At 40.9% G+C, this 19,620-nt stretch overlaps 1 protein-coding gene and 1 long non-coding RNA gene across 2 annotated transcripts in view; one reads left to right on the plus strand and one right to left on the minus strand.

Annotated features, from left to right (window-relative positions):
* LOC147644194 (uncharacterized) overlaps window positions 1-19,620 on the minus strand; it is a 70,099-nt gene that overhangs the window by 19,329 nt on the left and 31,150 nt on the right. The gene's annotated exons all lie outside the window — the stretch shown is intronic.
* LOC110183986 (uncharacterized) lies at window positions 5,195-6,339 on the plus strand. The gene is made up of 2 exons (XR_015270959.1): window positions 5,195-5,901; window positions 5,966-6,339. It is a non-coding gene; the product is annotated as an uncharacterized LOC110183986 (long non-coding RNA).

Here is a 19,620-nt window from a genome sequence, read left to right on the forward strand (position 1 = left end):
CCCGCTTTGCACTCGGCAAGATAGCCAAGAACGAGGCTGAGGGCAAGACGGACCCTTGGGACGCCATGGACAAGGCCAAATTTCTTGCGGAGAATGCGGAATTCGAGGCGTACAAAACGCGGGCTACAAACTTCGTCAGCAAGGCAATGAAGTTTAGCGAGGTGGCCAGAAACAGTCTGGCTATGGTTTTGGCGGATGAGCACAATGATGACGGTCGCCTGCTGTCGGAGAAGTGGGAGGAGATTGAGGCCAAGTTGGCCGACATCGTAACCGACACGTTGGTTAGCATGCCGACCGGTCCCATCCCCTCCTTCGACTCCTTAGACGTGGTCAGTGTACACTGGGTCTTCAGATGTGACGACGGGTTCTCCCGGAGCTTCAGTGCGGATTGAGTGGCTACGATTATCGACACTTGGGCTGGCTTATATTAGGCTAGTCGACGCCAGGGAGATCCCAAGGAGACCAAGAGCTCGCATCTGGTTACCGAAGGGGCAAACCGACCACGCCAGAGTGATTGCCTGTTTGACGGCCCAGAACCGAGACATCCATACAGAGGACTGGACCATCTTCAGAGCTGAACAGGAGATGAAGGTGAGCCAATCTTTACTCCTGATGATAAACCAGCGCAGCCTACCGTTACTGGAGGCCAATGACTACTAGGTCCGGTACGGCATCAGGAAGGCCAAGACGAGATATTGGAGGAGGTCGATGACACCAACAAACTGTTGGACGGCATGGTCATCGACGACAAATCCCCTGACGCTACCTTAACCAACATCGATGTCGAAAATCGTGCAGATTAATACGAAGCGCAGCTCGCACGCTTCAGCTAATCTCACGATCCTTCTAAGGGAGAGGGAAATCGACATCGGTTTGATACAGGAGCCTTGGACAAGGGACGGGCATGTCACTGGACTAAGGATCCCACGATACACACTACTGTGCACAAACTCGAATGGTAAGTTCAAAACTTGCATAGTAATTAAAAACCAATTTCATGCTTTTCTCTGTCCCAATCTCAGCACACCTGACCTAGCTGTGGTCAGATTCGTTGCGGCGGATGGGAGCGGAATTAGGATTGCATCGGCATACATGGCCCATGACGAGCCGGCCCCGCCGAAGAAGCAATATCCACAGTGGTGGACAACGGAACTAAGCTAGCTCAGAAAGAGAGTGCGAATGTCCTTCAACAACAGCTTCGTAACCCGGGAACGGAAGCCATACAAAGAAGTACAAAAAGCTTACAAAATCAGTATAAAAGGCCAAGAAAGAATCCTGGCAAAACTACTGCGAGTCACTAGAAGACATAAAGGACACGGCGAGAGTAAGCAAGATACACGCCAAGGGGCACACAAGTCCAAAGCAGATGGTTCTGCTACGACGACAATTGAGGAGTCACTAGAGTTACTAGTTGATACCCACTTCCCAGAAAACCTACGAGTGAGCTCGGAACCCGAGGAGGGAACGATCGCTCAAATGGACAGGATTACAGACCGATAAGTCTCACCTCCTTCTCCCTGAAGACACTAGACCGACTCCTAGACGTCCACATCCGGAAGGCAAGTCAACGGAAACAGCTCTACACGAAGTTTTACATCATGCGAGAAGACATTACAACACAAGCAATACACGATGTCCGCCTTCCTAGACATCGAAGGCGTGCTCAATAACGTAAACCCCGACTCTATCCTGTGATCCCTCAACTTGTTAGGAATTGGTATTAAGAAAGGCATAAGAGAATGGATATGGGTTATGCTAAAGAACAGGACGATCACAGCCGAACTGAGTGGGACTGAGGCACACCTCAGGGCGGGGTCTATCGCCCAGCTGACACGGATACAACGGGCAGCGAGTGCGGGGGCCGTGGGTGCAATGGGCTCATGCCGCGCGGCTGCCCTCAACGCTATCCTGAATATAATGCCTAGAATAGTGTAGTATACCCACACATCGGGTACACACTGTACCACTTATATCACTGCAACGTTGTGGCAGCACTTCAAGTGCGAAGTAATACGACCCATACAACAATATTATGGACATCCTAAATGCTGAGCCGGCATATCTGCATGCGCGGCCGATTATTCGGTTACCATATGAGAATATTACTCTGTCTCTTATGCGGGGCCGCTGCTTTCCCAGCCTATATATACTTATGCATAAGCATTGACCGCTGCTCTGCAGCGGCACATATTCATTAATATACAAATTTAGAAACATAAGCGTTGGCCGCAGCGCTGCTCGGACAGTTATGTGAATTGTAAGCCAAGCCAATAGATTCTTAAGTCAAGCGGGCCATTCATGAAATCAGCCCTGACCAGAATGGATCAATAAATAACCACTAATGCACTTACGAATAAATTGAAGTTATTATTGAACTGATTACACAGGGACCGTGACAAAAGTCCGGGCCTGCCCAAGGAATATAATTTTTAAATAATTTAAAAACAAAAAGAATAAATAATAAATAATAATAAAATAATAAAAAGAATAAGAATAATAAAAAAACGGAATAAATTTGGTGAAAAAATCAACTCAAAAATAAATACAAAAAAAATGACTGGGCCAAAAATTAACATTAAAAAAAAAAACAACCGGCGGAAGTACAATGAAAGTGTAAGAACAGCCTATGTCCTATGGTCTACAGACTGGAAGAACAAAACAAGCAAAAAAATAAAAAAAAATATATATATAAATAATAAAACATTAGAAAATATGCAAAAAACTATAAAAACTACAGTGAGGATAGCCTGTGCGATGACCAGCACCGCCTAAAACCATAGGCCCCGGACACTAACAAAAAAAACAAATAAAAAACCAGCAGCAGAACCAGGAAAAGTTAATAATCGTTGTCATAATGAGCGCAAATCTTTTTACCAAAATATACAAGTTGCACAATAAATGATTAAAGAAGAAGTATATAAGCAGAGCAATCGATCTAGATAAGATCTAAAAAAAGGCTAGAGTGTTCAATTTTATACCCATTTATTGCATGATTGTCGATCCTCAAAATATAAATATCCAAGAGATTATTGAGAAAGTTTACTTATCGGACGTCTCGGGTCGTGGATTACCATCATATACCTTGGTGAAACCATGATCCTTATGGTAAAATTACATAGATAAGATTACCATGGAATGGAACAATTTGTATGCGAAACTGAATAAAATAAAAATAAATAATCAAAATAGACCAATTCAAGAAGAACAAAAAAGAAACATGCTGAAATAATAGTAAACTGCTTTAATGTATATTAATACATGGACAACGAGAAAAATTAAATGATGATCATTGGTCAAAAGTATAAAAATTTTTGGTAAGGCTCAGAGAAAATCTAATAATCGATAAAAGAAAATTCCAATTTAGATATCTCTGTACCGACCACTCTTAATATCGCAATAACAGTTGAAACCGATAAAGAATTAACATTAGAAGAGCCAACTGGCGTCGATCAGACAAAGTCAGAAGAGTTCAACGCGAAAATAAAGGAAGAAGATTTAAATAACCATACTATCCCAGCCCCTTTATTATCAAACGTAGATAATACAACAGACTCAGACTCAAGCGCAAGCATAACTGAGAACAACGACTTCAAAATGGCACAACCAAATAATGACTTCATTAACACTGCATCAAAGCTTATACCAGTTTTCGATGGTAAAGCAGAAAACTTAACCAGTTTCATTGATGCATTACATATAATAGAGTCAATAAAAGGCGAACACGAAAACCTAGCTGTCTCTTTAATAAAGACAAAGCAAAAGGGTGCAGCCAGAACTCTGATTGGAAACGAAACAACGGTAGGTGAAGTAATTGCTAAAATAAAAACTAACGTCAAAGGCGAGACTGTAGAAGTATTGTCAGAAAAGCTGATGAATCTACAGCAACGCAATTAAACTGCCAATCAATACACATCAGAGATTGAGCAGATGACGAAGGCTTTAGAAAGTGGGTACATAACACGGTTTAACACTTGAACTAGCAAGAAGTTATTCCACACAGCACGCAGTAAAAGCAATGACTAAAAACTGCACGATTGATAAGGTAAAACTTATCATGCAAGCCGGCAATTTCAACACAACGAATGACGCCGTTTCAAAATTCGTAAACAGTTGCACAGAAGCAACTGGACAACCAAACTCGGTCCTTCACTACAATAACTATACACAGCGCGGCGGAAGTCGCAGACGCGGAAGTTATAGAGGTAGAGAGAGAGAGTTATAGAGGTTCCGTGGACATAGTAACAATTATAGTTACTACAACAATACCAACCAAAACAAAGGTCGCGGCAACTACAGAAGAACCTCAAGGGGCCGTGGCAACTCGAACAGAGGCTACAATAACAACTATTCAAATAATGTAAGAGTAGTCAATGACACTTCGGGAAACTCCCAAAACCCTTTAAATACGCAACAGTAGAGAACGTAACAGTTCATACTATTAATCTCAGCCAGAATATATTCGCCTTATTCACCCATGTGGCAACCAGAAAAGAATTTGTATTTTTGGTAGACACAGGTGCCGAAATCTCTATAGTAAAAGAAAATTCCGATATATTTCAAAACACACAAGGATATAACATAATACATACACGGGGAATAAGCCAAGAAATCACTAAATCCAAAGGCTTAACATCAATTCAAATACAGACTACAAAGTACATAATTCCACACGATTTTCATATCGTAAACTTACACTTAGTTGTCCCTTGTGATGGCATATTAGGAATCGATTTCATTAAAAAATACAACTGTCAACTAGACTTTCAGCCATCTGAAGATTGATTTATAATAAGACCAAACAATTTAAAATTTCAAATTTATGTTTCAATAGCATGCAGTTCTGGCAATAACTAAATTCTTTTGTCAGCAAGATAACAAGTCATAAGAAAAATAAAATTAAATTCAAAAGAGGACGGTGTATTAATTCCAACTCAAGAAATTTTGCATTGAATTTATATACCATAGCCACAACACAAAATGCCTTCATAAGACTACTGAATACAACAGACGAAGATAATGTGGTCAGTGCGAATAATTTAGTATATGAATCTCTTTTGAACTACGAAGTAGTAAAGGAAACAAAGGAACTAGAGAAAAGTCTGTATTATCCTAATTGTCAAAAAATTTCCCCCCACAATTGAAATAACAGCTCTGAATCTTATGTAAAAAATTTAATGACATATTCGGATTCATTGGCTTTGCCTCTACTGTCAAGAGCTGACGTCTACTTCTCCAAACTCTAAACAAAAAAAAAAAAAAAAAATAAAATAAAATAAAATAATAAATTCAACTATAAACACAAAACAAAACAAATCAGTGGTTGCTGATAAGCATCAAGAAAGTGTTGTTGTTACCATGAACGACGACGAAGACGACAAAATGGTTTGGAGCTGGCAGAGTGTAAAACCGAAACCCAAGGCAATCAAGAGACCAAATCAAGACTCTCCAATATTGCTAAAGAAAAAAATCGCTCTGGACTTTGCTCCCAGCACCAGCACCAATCAATTCTCTCTCCTAAGCGACAGCACGCCAAATAACGGAAATGAAGACGAAACTGAAACACTGGATATAATAACTGAAGACACCTTAGATGAATCTGCCAAGCCACCACCTATATTCCTATCTGAAGTCAACGATATTAAAGGAATGCTAGCTTATCTCGAGTCTAAAACTAAAAAAGAGCTCTTCTTTTATAAAGTACAACGCGATGGTCATGTGAGAGTAATGGTAAAGACCATTGAAGAATACAGGAAACTTGTTAAAACCCTTACTACAGACCTTGTCAAATTCCACACATACCAGCTTAAACAAGAAAGGGCATTCAGAGTCGTTATTAAGAACTTGCACTTCTCTACGGATATCGATTTAATTAAACAAGATGTACAGTCCAAAGGCCACACTGTAAGAAACATTAGCAATATCAAAAGTCGTGTAACTAAAGAGCCATTGAATCTGTTCTTCTTAGATATTGAGCCCAACAATAAGAACTTAGACATTTACAAAGTTAAATATATTGGTAACGCTGTTGTTAACATAGAACCTCCCCGCAAAACTAAAGAGATCGTTCAGTGCTATCGATGCCAGGAATTTGGACACACAAAGTCATATTGTGCCAAAACTCACAGGTGCGTGAAATGTTCTTCTAACCACCCCAGCAACATTTGTCCAAAAGATAAAGAGCAACCAGCAAAATGTGCCAACTGCAAAGAAGATCATGCTGCTAGCTACAAAGGGTGCAAAGTCTATCAGGAACTTATATCAAAAAAATTTGTAAGCGGACTCAACCACCTGAAAAACACCAAAGATAACAATAATAAAAATGACCTTGGTACATCTCAATCATTTGCTCCGTTTAGTAATTCGACACAACAACCCAAAGACTTCCAATCATACGCTCAAGTTGCTGCAGGAAATAGCGTCTCGAACGCGTCTCTAGAAAAAATAGAACAGCTTCTAGAGAAACAATTCGAGCTAACAAATAATTTACTTAACATGATAATGTTACTTGTAAATAAGTTATGCAAGTAAATCTAAACTTAGGAATATGGAATGCCAACGGGCTTTCCAATCATTTAAATGAAATAACTTTATTTTTAAAAACAAATGCCATCGACGTCATGCTCATTTCAGAAACACACTTCACTAGCAAATCTTATTTTCAAATTACTGGATACGATACAGTAAGAGCTGACCATCCGTCAGATAGAGCTCATGGAGGTGCCGCAATTATTGTCAAGCGCGGCCTTAAATTTAAAATCATGGACAGTACTAGAGAAAATGCCATACAGGCTGCGACAATTGAGATAAAATGTATGCATGCTGACGTATCAGTAACAGCGATTTATCTCCCACCAAGATTCTCAATAAAAGAACCGGATTTTAAAAACTTTTTCGAAAGACTGGGAACAAAGTTCATTGTGGGAGGCGACTTCAATGCCAAACATCCATGGTGGGGATCCAGACTGACAAACCCGAAAGGATCGGAGCTATACAAATGCATACGAAACAATAATATTACCACATTGTCAACTGGAAAGCCTACATACTGGCCAACAGATAATCAAAAAATTCCAGATCTAATGGACTTCGTAATATTCTCTGGAATTCCACAATCACACATGCGTGTAATGGAAAACTTCGACCTTAACTCAGATCATTCTCCAATAATAGCAACATACAGCACAATAGCCCATATGCTGGAAAAACCCTATAAAGTCATTACAGCCTCTACAGACATTAACGCATTTAAAAGCTATTTGGACTCAGCTGTAAGCCTGGACATTTCGTTAAAAACAGGAGAAGAGATAGACTATGCTGTGGAGCTTTTCACAAATACAATTCATAAAGCGAGCTATAGAAACACGAATCATGCTCCTAATCTTCAACAACCAAATCAATTGTACCTTTCAACCGAACTTCGACAAAAAATACAAAATAAAAGAAATCTGCGAAAACGCTGGCAAGAAACTCACTACCCTGCTGATAAAAGATTATACAACAAGGCTGCATCTGAGCTTAGACAACTGCTGTCGAACTTACGCAATGAATCTCTAGCTGCGTATTTGAGAAACCTTGACCCAAACTCCTGCAACAACGAACACAACCTATGGAGGGCGACCAAATACCTAAAGAGACCAACTAAAAGAAACGTAAACATTCGTAAAGGCAATGGAATATGGTGCAGGTCTGATAAAGAACAAGCGGAAGCATTTGCCCAACATCTGCATTCCGTGTTTCAGCCAAACGACATCAATAACCCAATAACAGAGACTGAAATCGAAAACTTTCTTGAGTCACCCTGTCAAATGAGCTTGCCTATCAAAAGCATTAAGTATGAAGAAGTTGTGACAGAAATCAAATGCTTGAACAACAAAAAAAACACCAGGCCCTGACAAAATAGACGGCATCACCCTAAAAACTTTACCACCAAAATGCATTCGACTTCTCACTCTCATATATAATGCAATTCTCAGACTAGATCACTTTCCAAGTCAATGGAAATGCGCAGAGATCATTATGATCCTAAAGCCACTCAAAACAGAAACAGAACTGACCTCATACCGTCCCATTAGTCTGTTGACAATATTCTCGAAAGTATTTGAAAAAATACTATTGAAGAGAATGTTGCCAATTTTGGACGAGCTTTCCATCATTCCTGAATATCAATTTGGATTCAGGAGAGGTCACGGGACACCTGAGCAATGTCACAGGGTCATTAATGATATAGTCTCTGCATTTGAAAACAAAAAATACTGCACTGCTGCGTTTCTTGATGTACAACAAGCGTTCGATCGAGTCTGGCACAATGGTTTATTGTACAAGATAAAGAAATGGCTACCTGCCCCATACTATCTATTAATCAAGTCATATCTGACTAAAAGATGCTTTTACGTGCAGCAGAAAAGCGACTCATCAACGCTAAACTGCATTAACGCAGGCGTCCCACAAGGAAGCGTACTGGGGCCAATTCTGTACACCCTATACACGGCTGACATGCCAGGTACAAACACATGCACTGTAGCAACATATGCTGATGATACAGCCGTTTTGGCTACAAGCACATCCAAAAATGAAGCGTCTGAACTCCTGCAGCATGAGCTAAGCTTAATTGAAGACTGGTTTCTTCGATGGAAAATTAAAATCAACTCCCTAAAATCCGTCCAAATCACTTTTTCATTAAGACCAGGCAGCTGCCCTAATGTTGCACTTAACGGCTCACCAATTCCACAAACTACATGTGTGAAGTACCTCGGGATGCATCTCGACCGCAGATTAACATGGAAAAATCACATCAAAGCAAAGTGTCAGCAGCTCAGACTTAAAACACTAAAAATGTCCTGGTTGTTAAGTCGCAAATCAGAAACCTCTCTGGAAAACAAAATCCGCCTCTACAAAGCCATACTAAAGCCTGTTTGGACCTACGCTTTACAGCTCTGGGGAACTGCTAGCAAATCAAATATTGAAATTCTTCAGCGTTACCAATCCAAAACTTTGAGACAAATTGTCAATGCTCCCTTCTACGTAACTAATGCAAACATCCACAAAGACCTCAACATCCCAACCATAAAAGAAGAAATAAATAAAATCAGTAAAAAATACATCGACAGACTCCATAACCATGAAAACAATTTAGCCTTAAATCTAGTGGACAATAGTTTAACAGTAAGAAGACTGAAAAGATACCACATTCTCGATCTCCCCGACAGATAAATTAAACTACTGTAAATATGTAAAATATATAATAGCAGAGCTCACTGGAGAACTGCTATTTCTGTTAGCTTAACACTCCTCATAAAATTTACCTATTGTTAATTAGACAGATTGTAAATAAATAATAAAGAAAAAAAAAAAAAAAAAAAAAAATATTCGGATTAGAAACCGAACCAATTAGCACAAATAATTTCGACAAACAAAAACTGAGATTAAAAGATGATGAACCCGTATACATAAAAAACTATAGAAGCCCACATAGTCAGGTGAACGAAATTCAAAAGCAAGTCGGAAAATTAATCACCGACGGGATTGTCGAACCCTCTGTATCTGAATATAAAAGCTTAGATCAACTAGGTCGAGCAAAATACTTTTCATGTCTTGATTTAATGTCAGGATTCCATCAAATAGAACTTGAATAAAGCTCAAGAGATATAACTTCCTTTTCAACGAGCAATGGCTCGTATCGCTTCACACGATTACTTTTTGGATTAAAAATAGCGCCAAATTCATTTCAGAGAATGAGGACTATTGAATTCTGTGGACTTGAACCTTTACAAGCATTCCTTTATATGGATGACTTATTAGTTATAGATTGCTCCGAGAAACATATGCTTAAAAACCTAACAGAAGTTGTTGAGAAATGTAGAAATTCCAACCTTAAGTTACATCCACAAAAATGTTCATTCTTTATGCATGAGGTGGCTTTTCAAGGTCATAAGTGCACCGATAAAGGAATACTTCCAGACGACAAGAAATATGACGTCATACTGAATTATCCAGCTCCATACGATGCAGACAGCGCAAGACGTTTTGTAGCATTCTGCAATTACGACGATTCATACAAACTTTCGGCGACTATTCACGACACATAAGACGATTATGTAGAAAGAATGTTCCTATTGAGTGGACAGCTCAATGCCAAAACGCATTCGAATATTTAAAAATAAAATTTATGGAACCTACCTTGCTACAATATCCCGATTTCAGTAAAAAATGTTGTATAATTACAGATGCCAGTAAGCAAGCATGTGGAGCGGTTTTAACTCAAAACCATAACGGACTCCAACTTCCCATTGCATATGCGTCAAGAGCCTTTACCAAGGGAGAAAGTAATAAGTGTACTACCGAGCAGGAACTAGCTGCAATACACTGGGTAATATTACATTTTCGACCATACATTTATAGCAAACATTTCACTATCAAAACAGATCACAGACCTTTAACATACTTGTTCTCAATGACAAACCCTAGTCCCAAACTGACACTTATGAGGCTAGAATTAGAAGACAACAACTTCACAGTTGAATATTTAAAGGGAAAAGACAATCTCGTAGCCGATGCGTTATCAAGAACAACCACCAAAGAACTACAAAATATAACCGGAAATATAAATAAAGTCACTACAAGATGCCAGAGTAGACAGAAATCCTTCGCAGGAGAAAAAGAAATAGACTTGCCTAGGCAATCAATAGAAAAAGCTTCAAAGCCCAAGTAGTGACCTTGCATTAACCATTACTGAAACGCCACAAACAGCTTTCCATCGGTCCACTGCCTAAGTCTGAACAAGGGAATATTTGAAGATTTTATTCTGAAGTAGGGTCCAATGAAGACGTTCATTACGGACATGGGAACATGTCAGAACAGTGGAGCGAAGCCACAAAACACTTAACGAGTTCATACGCTCATATATCTCAGTTGATAAAACAGATTGGGATGTATGGCTACAATACTGATTTAATACAACCCCCTCTATGGCACATGATTATTGTCCATACGAATTAGTATTTGGGAAAATTTCAAACTTACCAAACCATTTTAATAGCATAGATAGAATAGAACCATTATATAATATAGAAGATTATGCTAAGGAATGTAAATTTAGATTAGAACAGGCATATAAAAGAGAAAGAATAATGCTAGAACTAATAAGCAAAAACAAAAAGATAGGCACGACAAAAATAGCTTAGATTTCTAATTAAAAATAGGAGACCAGGTTTTATTAAAAAATGAAACGACCCATAAGCTAGACTTTAAAATATAGGACCCTATACGGTAAAGAAGGTAGAAGCTAATAATAATAAAACAATTTTAAATACAAAAAAAAAAAAAACTTAAGCAGTTTATAGGGATTAATTAAAAAATTTTAGAGAATAGATTTTGTAGAATCCGGCCGATCATTCGGTTACTATGTTAGCATAACACTCTCCCTCATGCGCGGCCGCTGTTTGTGCCGCCTATATACACTTATGCATCAGCATTGACCGCTGCTCTGCAGCGGCACATAGACATTAATATACATATTTAGATACATAAGCGTTGGCCGCGGCGCTGCTCGGACAGTTATGTGAATTGTAAGCCAAGCCAAAAGATTCTTAAGTCAAGCAGGGCATTCATGAAATGAGCCCGGAACAGAATGAATCAATAAATAACCACTATTGCACCAACGAATAAACTGAACTTATTACAATAGAACTGTTCGTGAAGGACACAGAGCGCAGTGAGACTGAAGGCAAGCAATTGCTGGAGGGAATACGGCGCTGGGCAGGGCAAGATTCTTGTGAGCAACGGCATAAATGCAAACGAAAAGACTGACTACATGATCGCGGGGTTGAATTTCGGGAAAGCTTTCTCGATCTCATATCCAACAAGGGAAGACTGGAGCAGGGGCAAAATGGTGGTAGAGAACGAGGTGTCCCTCAACACCGATTGCTCCAAGACGAGCCGCGGCGCAGTGGCTGGGATCTACTCTGAGAATTGGAAATTAAAGGCTTTCAATCTCTCAAACTCAGTGACGGTCTTTCAGGCTGAGTTACTAACCATTAGGGAAACAGTCGATCTCTCCTTAAGGCTAGACCTCAGGGACACCAGAGTGCGGATCTACTCGGATAGCCAAGCGGCTATAAAATCCCTAGCTGCCGTGAAAACGAACTCACGGCAAGTGGCAGAATGCAAGAAGGTCCTTAATGGACTTGTTGATAAAAATAAGGTACAAGTATACTGGGTAGCGAGACACAACGAGTTCCCGGGAAATGATAAGGCAGACGAACTAGCCCGTGCAGGCTTGGCAGGGCTAAGTACAGACTTCGACTTACCGATCTCCCTAAACGCGATCCAGACAAGGATCCATGATCACTTAAAGCAGATAGCTAACAAAGAATGGCTAAGTAAGAGCGAGCGCAGAAGGTCAAAAGAATGTTGGCCGAGGTACGTCAAAAAACAAACCAATGAACTGCTATCCAACAGCAAACGGGATATCAGCAGGATCACGGCAGTCACCACGGGACATTGGGCGATCGGATCGCACGCAATGAAGATGGGACTGCCACACAATACAATCTGTAGAAGCTGCAAACAAACTACAGATCAAGAGACACCGAGAAATCTGCTCTTCTTCCGCCCAGCGCTGAATCACATCAGACTTCGCCACATTGGTGCCTACCAGATGGAGTCACTGGAAAGTATAGGAAAGCTGAAAGTTTCGGCAATCCTAGGTTTCCTTACTGATTTTGGTTGGTACTGATAGTGATCAGGACCACCAACAACGAACAGAGGGAGTGAAACAAAGAGGATCTTAGCCCTTATTGGAGGCCCTAGTATTGGGCCTCACCACTGTGACCTACCTTGGTTCGCGGCGATTTTGAAAGTAAATGGTTATGCAGTAGGATTATCCAGGTGGATATCCCGTAAGGACTCGTTGTCCTTTGAGAGTGACTGGGGTTAGACGTTGGTGACTGTGAGTAGTCCTGTGTGAGGATCCTTATGAATCCTGGTCAATAATGCAGGATTAGGTTTCGTTGTCCTTATGTTGATACTTCGATGTTGACCCTTTGGTTGCTCGATGAGAACTGTCTGATCGCTGGATGTAAGCCGTTTGCTTGCTCGTTAAATACTGATTTTTTGTTGATTGTTCGATGTTGACCGTTTGGTTTGTTGATGAATACTGTCCTTGTAGCTGGCGGCCGTAAGCCTTATATGCCAGCGCCGGCCCCGGGCGTTTTCCTCGTATCAGAAACCCAAGGCGGTTGAAAGAGATAGGGGCCTATGCTTCCTACTGGCGGCGGCGTCAGCTGCAATGTAGACGTCGTCTTCCTATATTCTTTATTCGACATTCGTCTGTCTTGTACATGTTAATTTTCGTGTGCCTTCGTGTTTAAGAGCTTCGGGTCTGAAACTCTGCGTGCCTGTTTTTCGCGTCGTGTGCGCCGACGGTTGGGACTTCGGGTATCGAAAGGCTTGGTTTTTGCCAAGCCGACTGTACCCATGACCTTGGGCATGTACCTAAAACACAATGGCCTATGGCATCCACGTGCCTCCTCCACTGCTTCGTCCCTAACCTAACTACTGATCCTGTTCGTTCCTAAAGTGGAGCTATACTCAACGCTTGGTACCGACGTTGGTGGTGTCCTAAAAATCTTGCCTTGTCCCTGCTCGGGCGCCATCGGCGTGTTTCTCGGCCAGGGGGGGAGGACTCGCTCGGGTTGAGGTTGGGCCGGCCCCGGTGCCGGGTGCCGACCGTCCCTCAACCAAGGCGTCACCCGGGTATCGGAGCCGGACTCGCCTAGGTGGAAGGACACCTCCGGGCATTGACATTGCGACCACGAGAGAAACCCTGATAGGTTGCGGCCCCATCAACTGTGGGTCGCTTTCACACAGGGGGCTACGGATGAGTCGTTTGGCCGCGGCGGTCACGGCCCCGTCAGCCGTGAGCTTTTCCCGCCTTGGCCGCCAACCCGGGTGGTAGGATAGGGGAGGGAGAGAGCCCTAAGTGGACAACACACACAGTTGTAGTAGTCAGAAATAATTTCTATTGTCTAAAGGTGGCGCTAACCAAACCAATCCTTATCTCTTCCTCACGCCCATGAGTCCCGCTAAGGCGATCGGCGCCAAGGCTTAGCTCAGCCTTTCCACGGGGTTCATCATGGGGCCCCCAGTTCACGGCGGCGGACCCCATGGGTGGTATCCAAGGCGGTCGCCGGCTGCATCGTCGTCTTGAGCCTGTTTCGCCCGGGACTCTAGCTCCTCGTGGCTACCGGCTCCAGGAGGCGTGGCGGCCCTCCTGGCCGCATGGAGCCCGGTTTCGAGAGGCACGTCTGTCCTCTGCGTGTTAAAAATCGACTCCCTGATTGGCGGGCATAGGGGCCTTCGGCCGCCCTCCTCTGTACTGACTGGACGAGTGGCTGTGCTGGTGTAGGCGCGGCCGATAGCGAGAGGCTCTGCCGCTGTGGATGGCCCTGCTGGATGTGCAGATCCAGCGTGTGTGGCTCCGCCGTTTGTGTGGTTCCGCCGTGTGTGTGTCTCCGCCATGTGTGTGGCTCCGCCGTGTGTGTCTCCGCCATGTGTGTGCCCCTTCGAGGTGTGTGGCTCTGCCGGGTGTGTGGGTCTGCCGTGTGTTTGTTTAATCCGGTCGAGTGTGTTGTAAAACTACTGTCCTACAACTATCCTTATTACTATTCTTACTGCTATTCCTAACGCTATCCCTACTGCTAATCGTAATACAATTCTTACTAATATTCCTATCGCTATCCCTACTGCTAATCTTATTACTAGCTACACTTTGCCCTCCTTGCTGTCTATTTTTTCCAATGCAATGCCTACTATTTACAATAGCTACATCTAAAAATATTATCATTGTAGATCAGTGGGGAACCATCGGTTCCTCACGAGCTAATGGGTTTAAGGGCGGGTAGACACATAACTGATAGTTCCTCCCCACAGTTGGGACAGTTTTGCCGCCTTCGCCGTTTAAGATGTGCTTGTTTGTGATGCTTGTGTGTCCAGTTCTTAATCGAGAAATAATGGCACATTCCCTTCTGTAGCACGACATTAGAAAATTGGTTGTTTCTTGCCCTGTTTTATAGTTTTTATACCAGTGGGTAAATTCGATACCGAGCAGGATCTGTTTGATGTTTTCCCAGATGTCCTGCTGTATTCCAGGTATAATTGTATGGCAGGGAGTCCGTACGGCTATCTTTGCGGCTTTGTCGGCTTATTCGTTTCCAGTTATTCCTATTTGAGCCAGGACCACTGCGAAGGTAGTTGTGGCTCCGGACTTAGAGCCCCTGAAAAAGAATTTCCTCTTTGCAAATGGTGAAGGAAATTGTCGTCTTTGGAATAGTCCGACCAAAAGCGTCGCTAATGTCTGAAGAGTGATGCAGCTCTTCATCTTTATACTTAATTCTTCTGAGCCTATATGACGAGTTTCCTTTTAGGCGATTTAAATCGGACCAAGTCTTCTTAGCTAGAGGGATAATATTTGACCTACTTCTTTCGAAGGATTCCTGTTTTGCTTTTTTAGATTTGTATTTGAAAAGGGCATTGAATTTCCTGTAAGAAATCAAAACAACAGTATTCCTACTTTCTTTATAGGTGCCAATGAGATTTCTTTTATTTCCTTAAATCATGAAACTTTTGGGTCCACCAACGGACGATTCCCTGGTGTAGGCACGGTTTGGTTAGCGAGATTGCTACATTAGCTACTGTCTTAATACCTTTTATGATTTCGGCGGCTAACACACTTAGGTCAACGTACAGTGGTTATTTCTATAAGCCGAAAATAAAAAAACGAAATTCTGAAATTTTTCACTTTTTATGTTAAATATAATTTTTAACATAGCAAAAACCTAACTGTACTTTTATTCTCCCATTCGTACGCGCTACGAATAAATTAAAAATTAACTTCCACAAACAAATTAAATTTTATTATTAAATCGTGTCCAAACCTTATCAAATAAAATGAATATTAACAAGAAAGGAAGCCAACTTTGAAACGCCGAAAATAGAACATCGATGACTAAGAATTAATACCATATAAGTTATATATACTTTTGCTAAAAAACATTAAGGTAATGCCTGCTTTCATTTCTACACTTACATTCAAAGTTTTGAATTTTCCTCTATTTCTAACGATAGTTTGTATGACAGCTATATGATAAAGTCGTCCGATCCGGCCCGTTCCGACATATATAGAAGACTAACTGCTAAGTTTCATTTAGATAGCTTAAAAACGGAGACACTAGTTTGCGTAGAAGCGGACAGACGGACATAGCTAGATCGGACATGATGCTGATCAAGAATATATATACTTTATATGGTCGGAGGTGACTCACTTCGTTGCAAACTTCTGACTGAAATTATAATCTATATATATAAAAATGCTCTGTTCGTGTCTACATCCTTCATAGACTCGAAAAGTTCTGAACCGTTTAAGCCCAAATTTTTACACAACATGCGTTGAGGTTCCAGCTCGGGTATTGTCTACTTTTGATGTTGATAGCTTATCTGCGGTGGCGAATATATCTATTTTTTTAGCGTTTCCAAGTGCCCCTACTGCTGCGCCAACTACAGGCAGCCAGCTGAATCAAAGCATTTCCTGTCAAACATTCAAAACATATTGAAAAAAGAAACTTGAAAAGTTCTGAACCGTTTATGACCAAATTTTTAGAGAACATGCGTTGAGGTTCCAGCTCGGTTATTGACTACTTTTGATGTTGATAGCTTATCTGCGGTTGCGAATATATCAATTTTTTTTAGCGTTTCCCCGTGCCCCTACTACTGCACCCTCTACAAGCAAATCAAAGCATTTCCTGTCAAACATTAAAAACATATTGAAAGAAGAAATTGGAGATACAAATTTTATTTTCTGTTCAGGTTCAGTAAGAAACGAAGTCATGCCACCAAAGAAGTCGAGATTGGGTCGTCGTATTCGCAATACAGAAGCAAAAAGACGTAAGATTACGAATATGACTGACGAAGAACGGGCCTCCATCCGAGAGACGCGGCTGCGCGATGAACTTTTACTCATACAGGTTAATGGTTCGGAGGACCGATTGCAATCATATATTGAAATGTCGTCAGTTGTTTCATCAGTACATTGTCGATATGTATGCAAAAATTTAAACAACGTTTTCTGTTCCTCCGATTGAATCAGAAGAAACTTCGGTCCGAGGAATATATCCATTTGCGGGATGCTGTGATGAATGACCGTAATACAACCAACGTTGGAAAGCTCACGATTTTGCCATCCTCATACATAGGTAGTCCACGCCACATGCAGGAATATGCTCAAGATGCCCAGGCATATGTTCGTTGCTACGGCCGTTCAGACTTATTTATCACCTTCACATGCAATCCAGCTTGGGACGAGATAGTTCAGCTGTTATTTCCTGGACAATCATATAGGGATAGGCATGACATCACAGCCCGTGTTTTTAGACAAAAGCTCAAGTCACTGATGGATTTCATTGTGAAACATGGAGTTTTGGGATCTGAGCGGTGCTGGATGTATTCAGTAGAATGGCAGAAGAGAGGATTGCCGCATGCGCACATACTGATTTGGCTGTATGATAAAATTACTCCAGACGAAATTGACAATGTGATATGCGCTGAGATTTCACGGGCAGATGTTGATACAGATTTGCATGCAGTTGTCATCAAGAACATGATCCATGGCCCATGTGGTACCCTCAACCGAAGTTCACCATGCATGGTAGACGGGAAGTGTTCCAAGCGATATCCTCGAGCATTTACAGCCAACACCGTAACAGGGGACGATGGATATCCTCTGTATGGGAGACGGTCAACTGAAGATGGAGGAACTTCGCCAACTTTAAACATGAGAATTGGTGATATTGAGGTAGACAATCGTTGGGTGGTTCCATACTCACCACTATTGTCAAAATCATACAAAGCGCACATCAACGTAGAATATTGCAATTCCGTGAAATCGATTAAATATATCTGCAAGTACCTGAATAAAGGCAGCGATATGACAGTTTTTGGTGTTCAAGCAGAAAATGGGGACAGCAATGCAGTACGAGTTGTCGATGAAATATCTCAATACCAGGCTGGAAGATACATAAGCAGCAACGAGGTTGCATGGAGAATTTGTTCGTTCCCCATTCATGAACGCTATCCAGCTTTAGTTCACTTGGCAGTCCATTTGGAGAATGGTCAACGTGTCTATTTCACAGAAAGAAATGTACAAGAAAGAGTCCTGAATCCGCCAGCGACAACTCTGACTGCCTTCTTCACCTTATGCCAGGAAGATGATTTTGCCGGAACCTTGATGTATTCAGCAGTGCCCTCTTAACCACAATATGCCACAGAGAAACGTGGCAGGGTACAGCTAGTATAGTATAAAACAAAGTCATTTTTATGTCATAATATGTTGTGTTATTGTTATAAATTTAAAGTCTAACTAGTGCCCTGAAGATTGGTGTTTTTTTTATTGTATACATAAATTTGAGATAGAGACATATGTAGTTGTATTACCCGTCTTACCCTGTTCTTAGCAGACCGCTAGCGTCTAATTATACCCGCATAGTGTATCGCTGCACCTGCTGCGCTCTTAGCTCTTCTCTTCGTTATCTATTTCCCTATCTCTTCTTCTTCTGTCGCCTTATTTGTTAAGCTAAGCTACATTGTAAGCGCCTATATATTGAAGCCAAGCGTTCGATCGGGAGTTGCAGCTCCGACGAGAGAACAATAAAAGAAGAATATAAATACGGCATATAATCGACCTATTCGTGCATTAGTTATTATTGCTCAGGGGTGGTAAATTCTTTGTCTTCCCCATAAACATACCCCTTAATAAATTTTTATTAATACTTGTGTAGGTTTTCTTAATATATGTTTTAAATTTGAGCTGCAACTTTTTGCAACTTCTGCGAATTTTTTCGTTCGTGCATATTTTGGGTTTTGTTGTGTTCGTTGTAGTCATTTGTGCTTTGAAGTCTTAATTGCTCAATTCTTAAATTGCATTTCTTAATTTGATAAACTTATTTCTTAATACATAGCAATTCATATCGCTGCAAACTGCAACGATTATATTTTTTTGAGATCTGGTGCTCAGTAACTAGTTCATTTCCTGATAAGGCTAAAAAAGCCTATGATGACCAAAAATTTAGATTTCAATCTCACTGTTATTGAGTCATTGAAAATATTTCTTAGAAACTACTGGATTATTTATTAAAAAAGTTTACAGCATTTTGAAATATATGTCATAGAATATATGTCATAGAAAAGTTATTGAACACTACTCTGACTGATTGTTACAATTTGAATTTGTCTCTCAAAGTCAATCCAGTGCTTCTTATCGAGGACGTCAAAAATTAGGCCGGCAGAGTGCTTAGAAAGAACGAAGCGGATAGGAAAACTAGTAGTACTAAACACAGCCAATATGAGAAAAAAAATCGGAAACAATACTTTGGAAGACAGTTGCTTATTTGTTACTACATATTTTTCTATTTAACTTATAACAAAAACTGATAGTGATAAAGAACAGAAAATTATTTGGAAAAACCCAAGACCATCCTCTATACGCGATTAGCTCAAAATACTGCAAAAGAATTAACATCAAAGTATTCCTGGTATATTTGCTTTCCTCAGTGCATAAAATATTAATTCACC

The sequence above is a fragment of the Drosophila serrata genome, unplaced genomic scaffold, assembly GCF_035046125.1.
Source record: "Drosophila serrata isolate PLE 108 unplaced genomic scaffold, ASM3504612v1 contig_221, whole genome shotgun sequence".
Lineage (NCBI taxonomy): Eukaryota > Metazoa > Arthropoda > Insecta > Diptera > Drosophilidae > Drosophila > Drosophila serrata.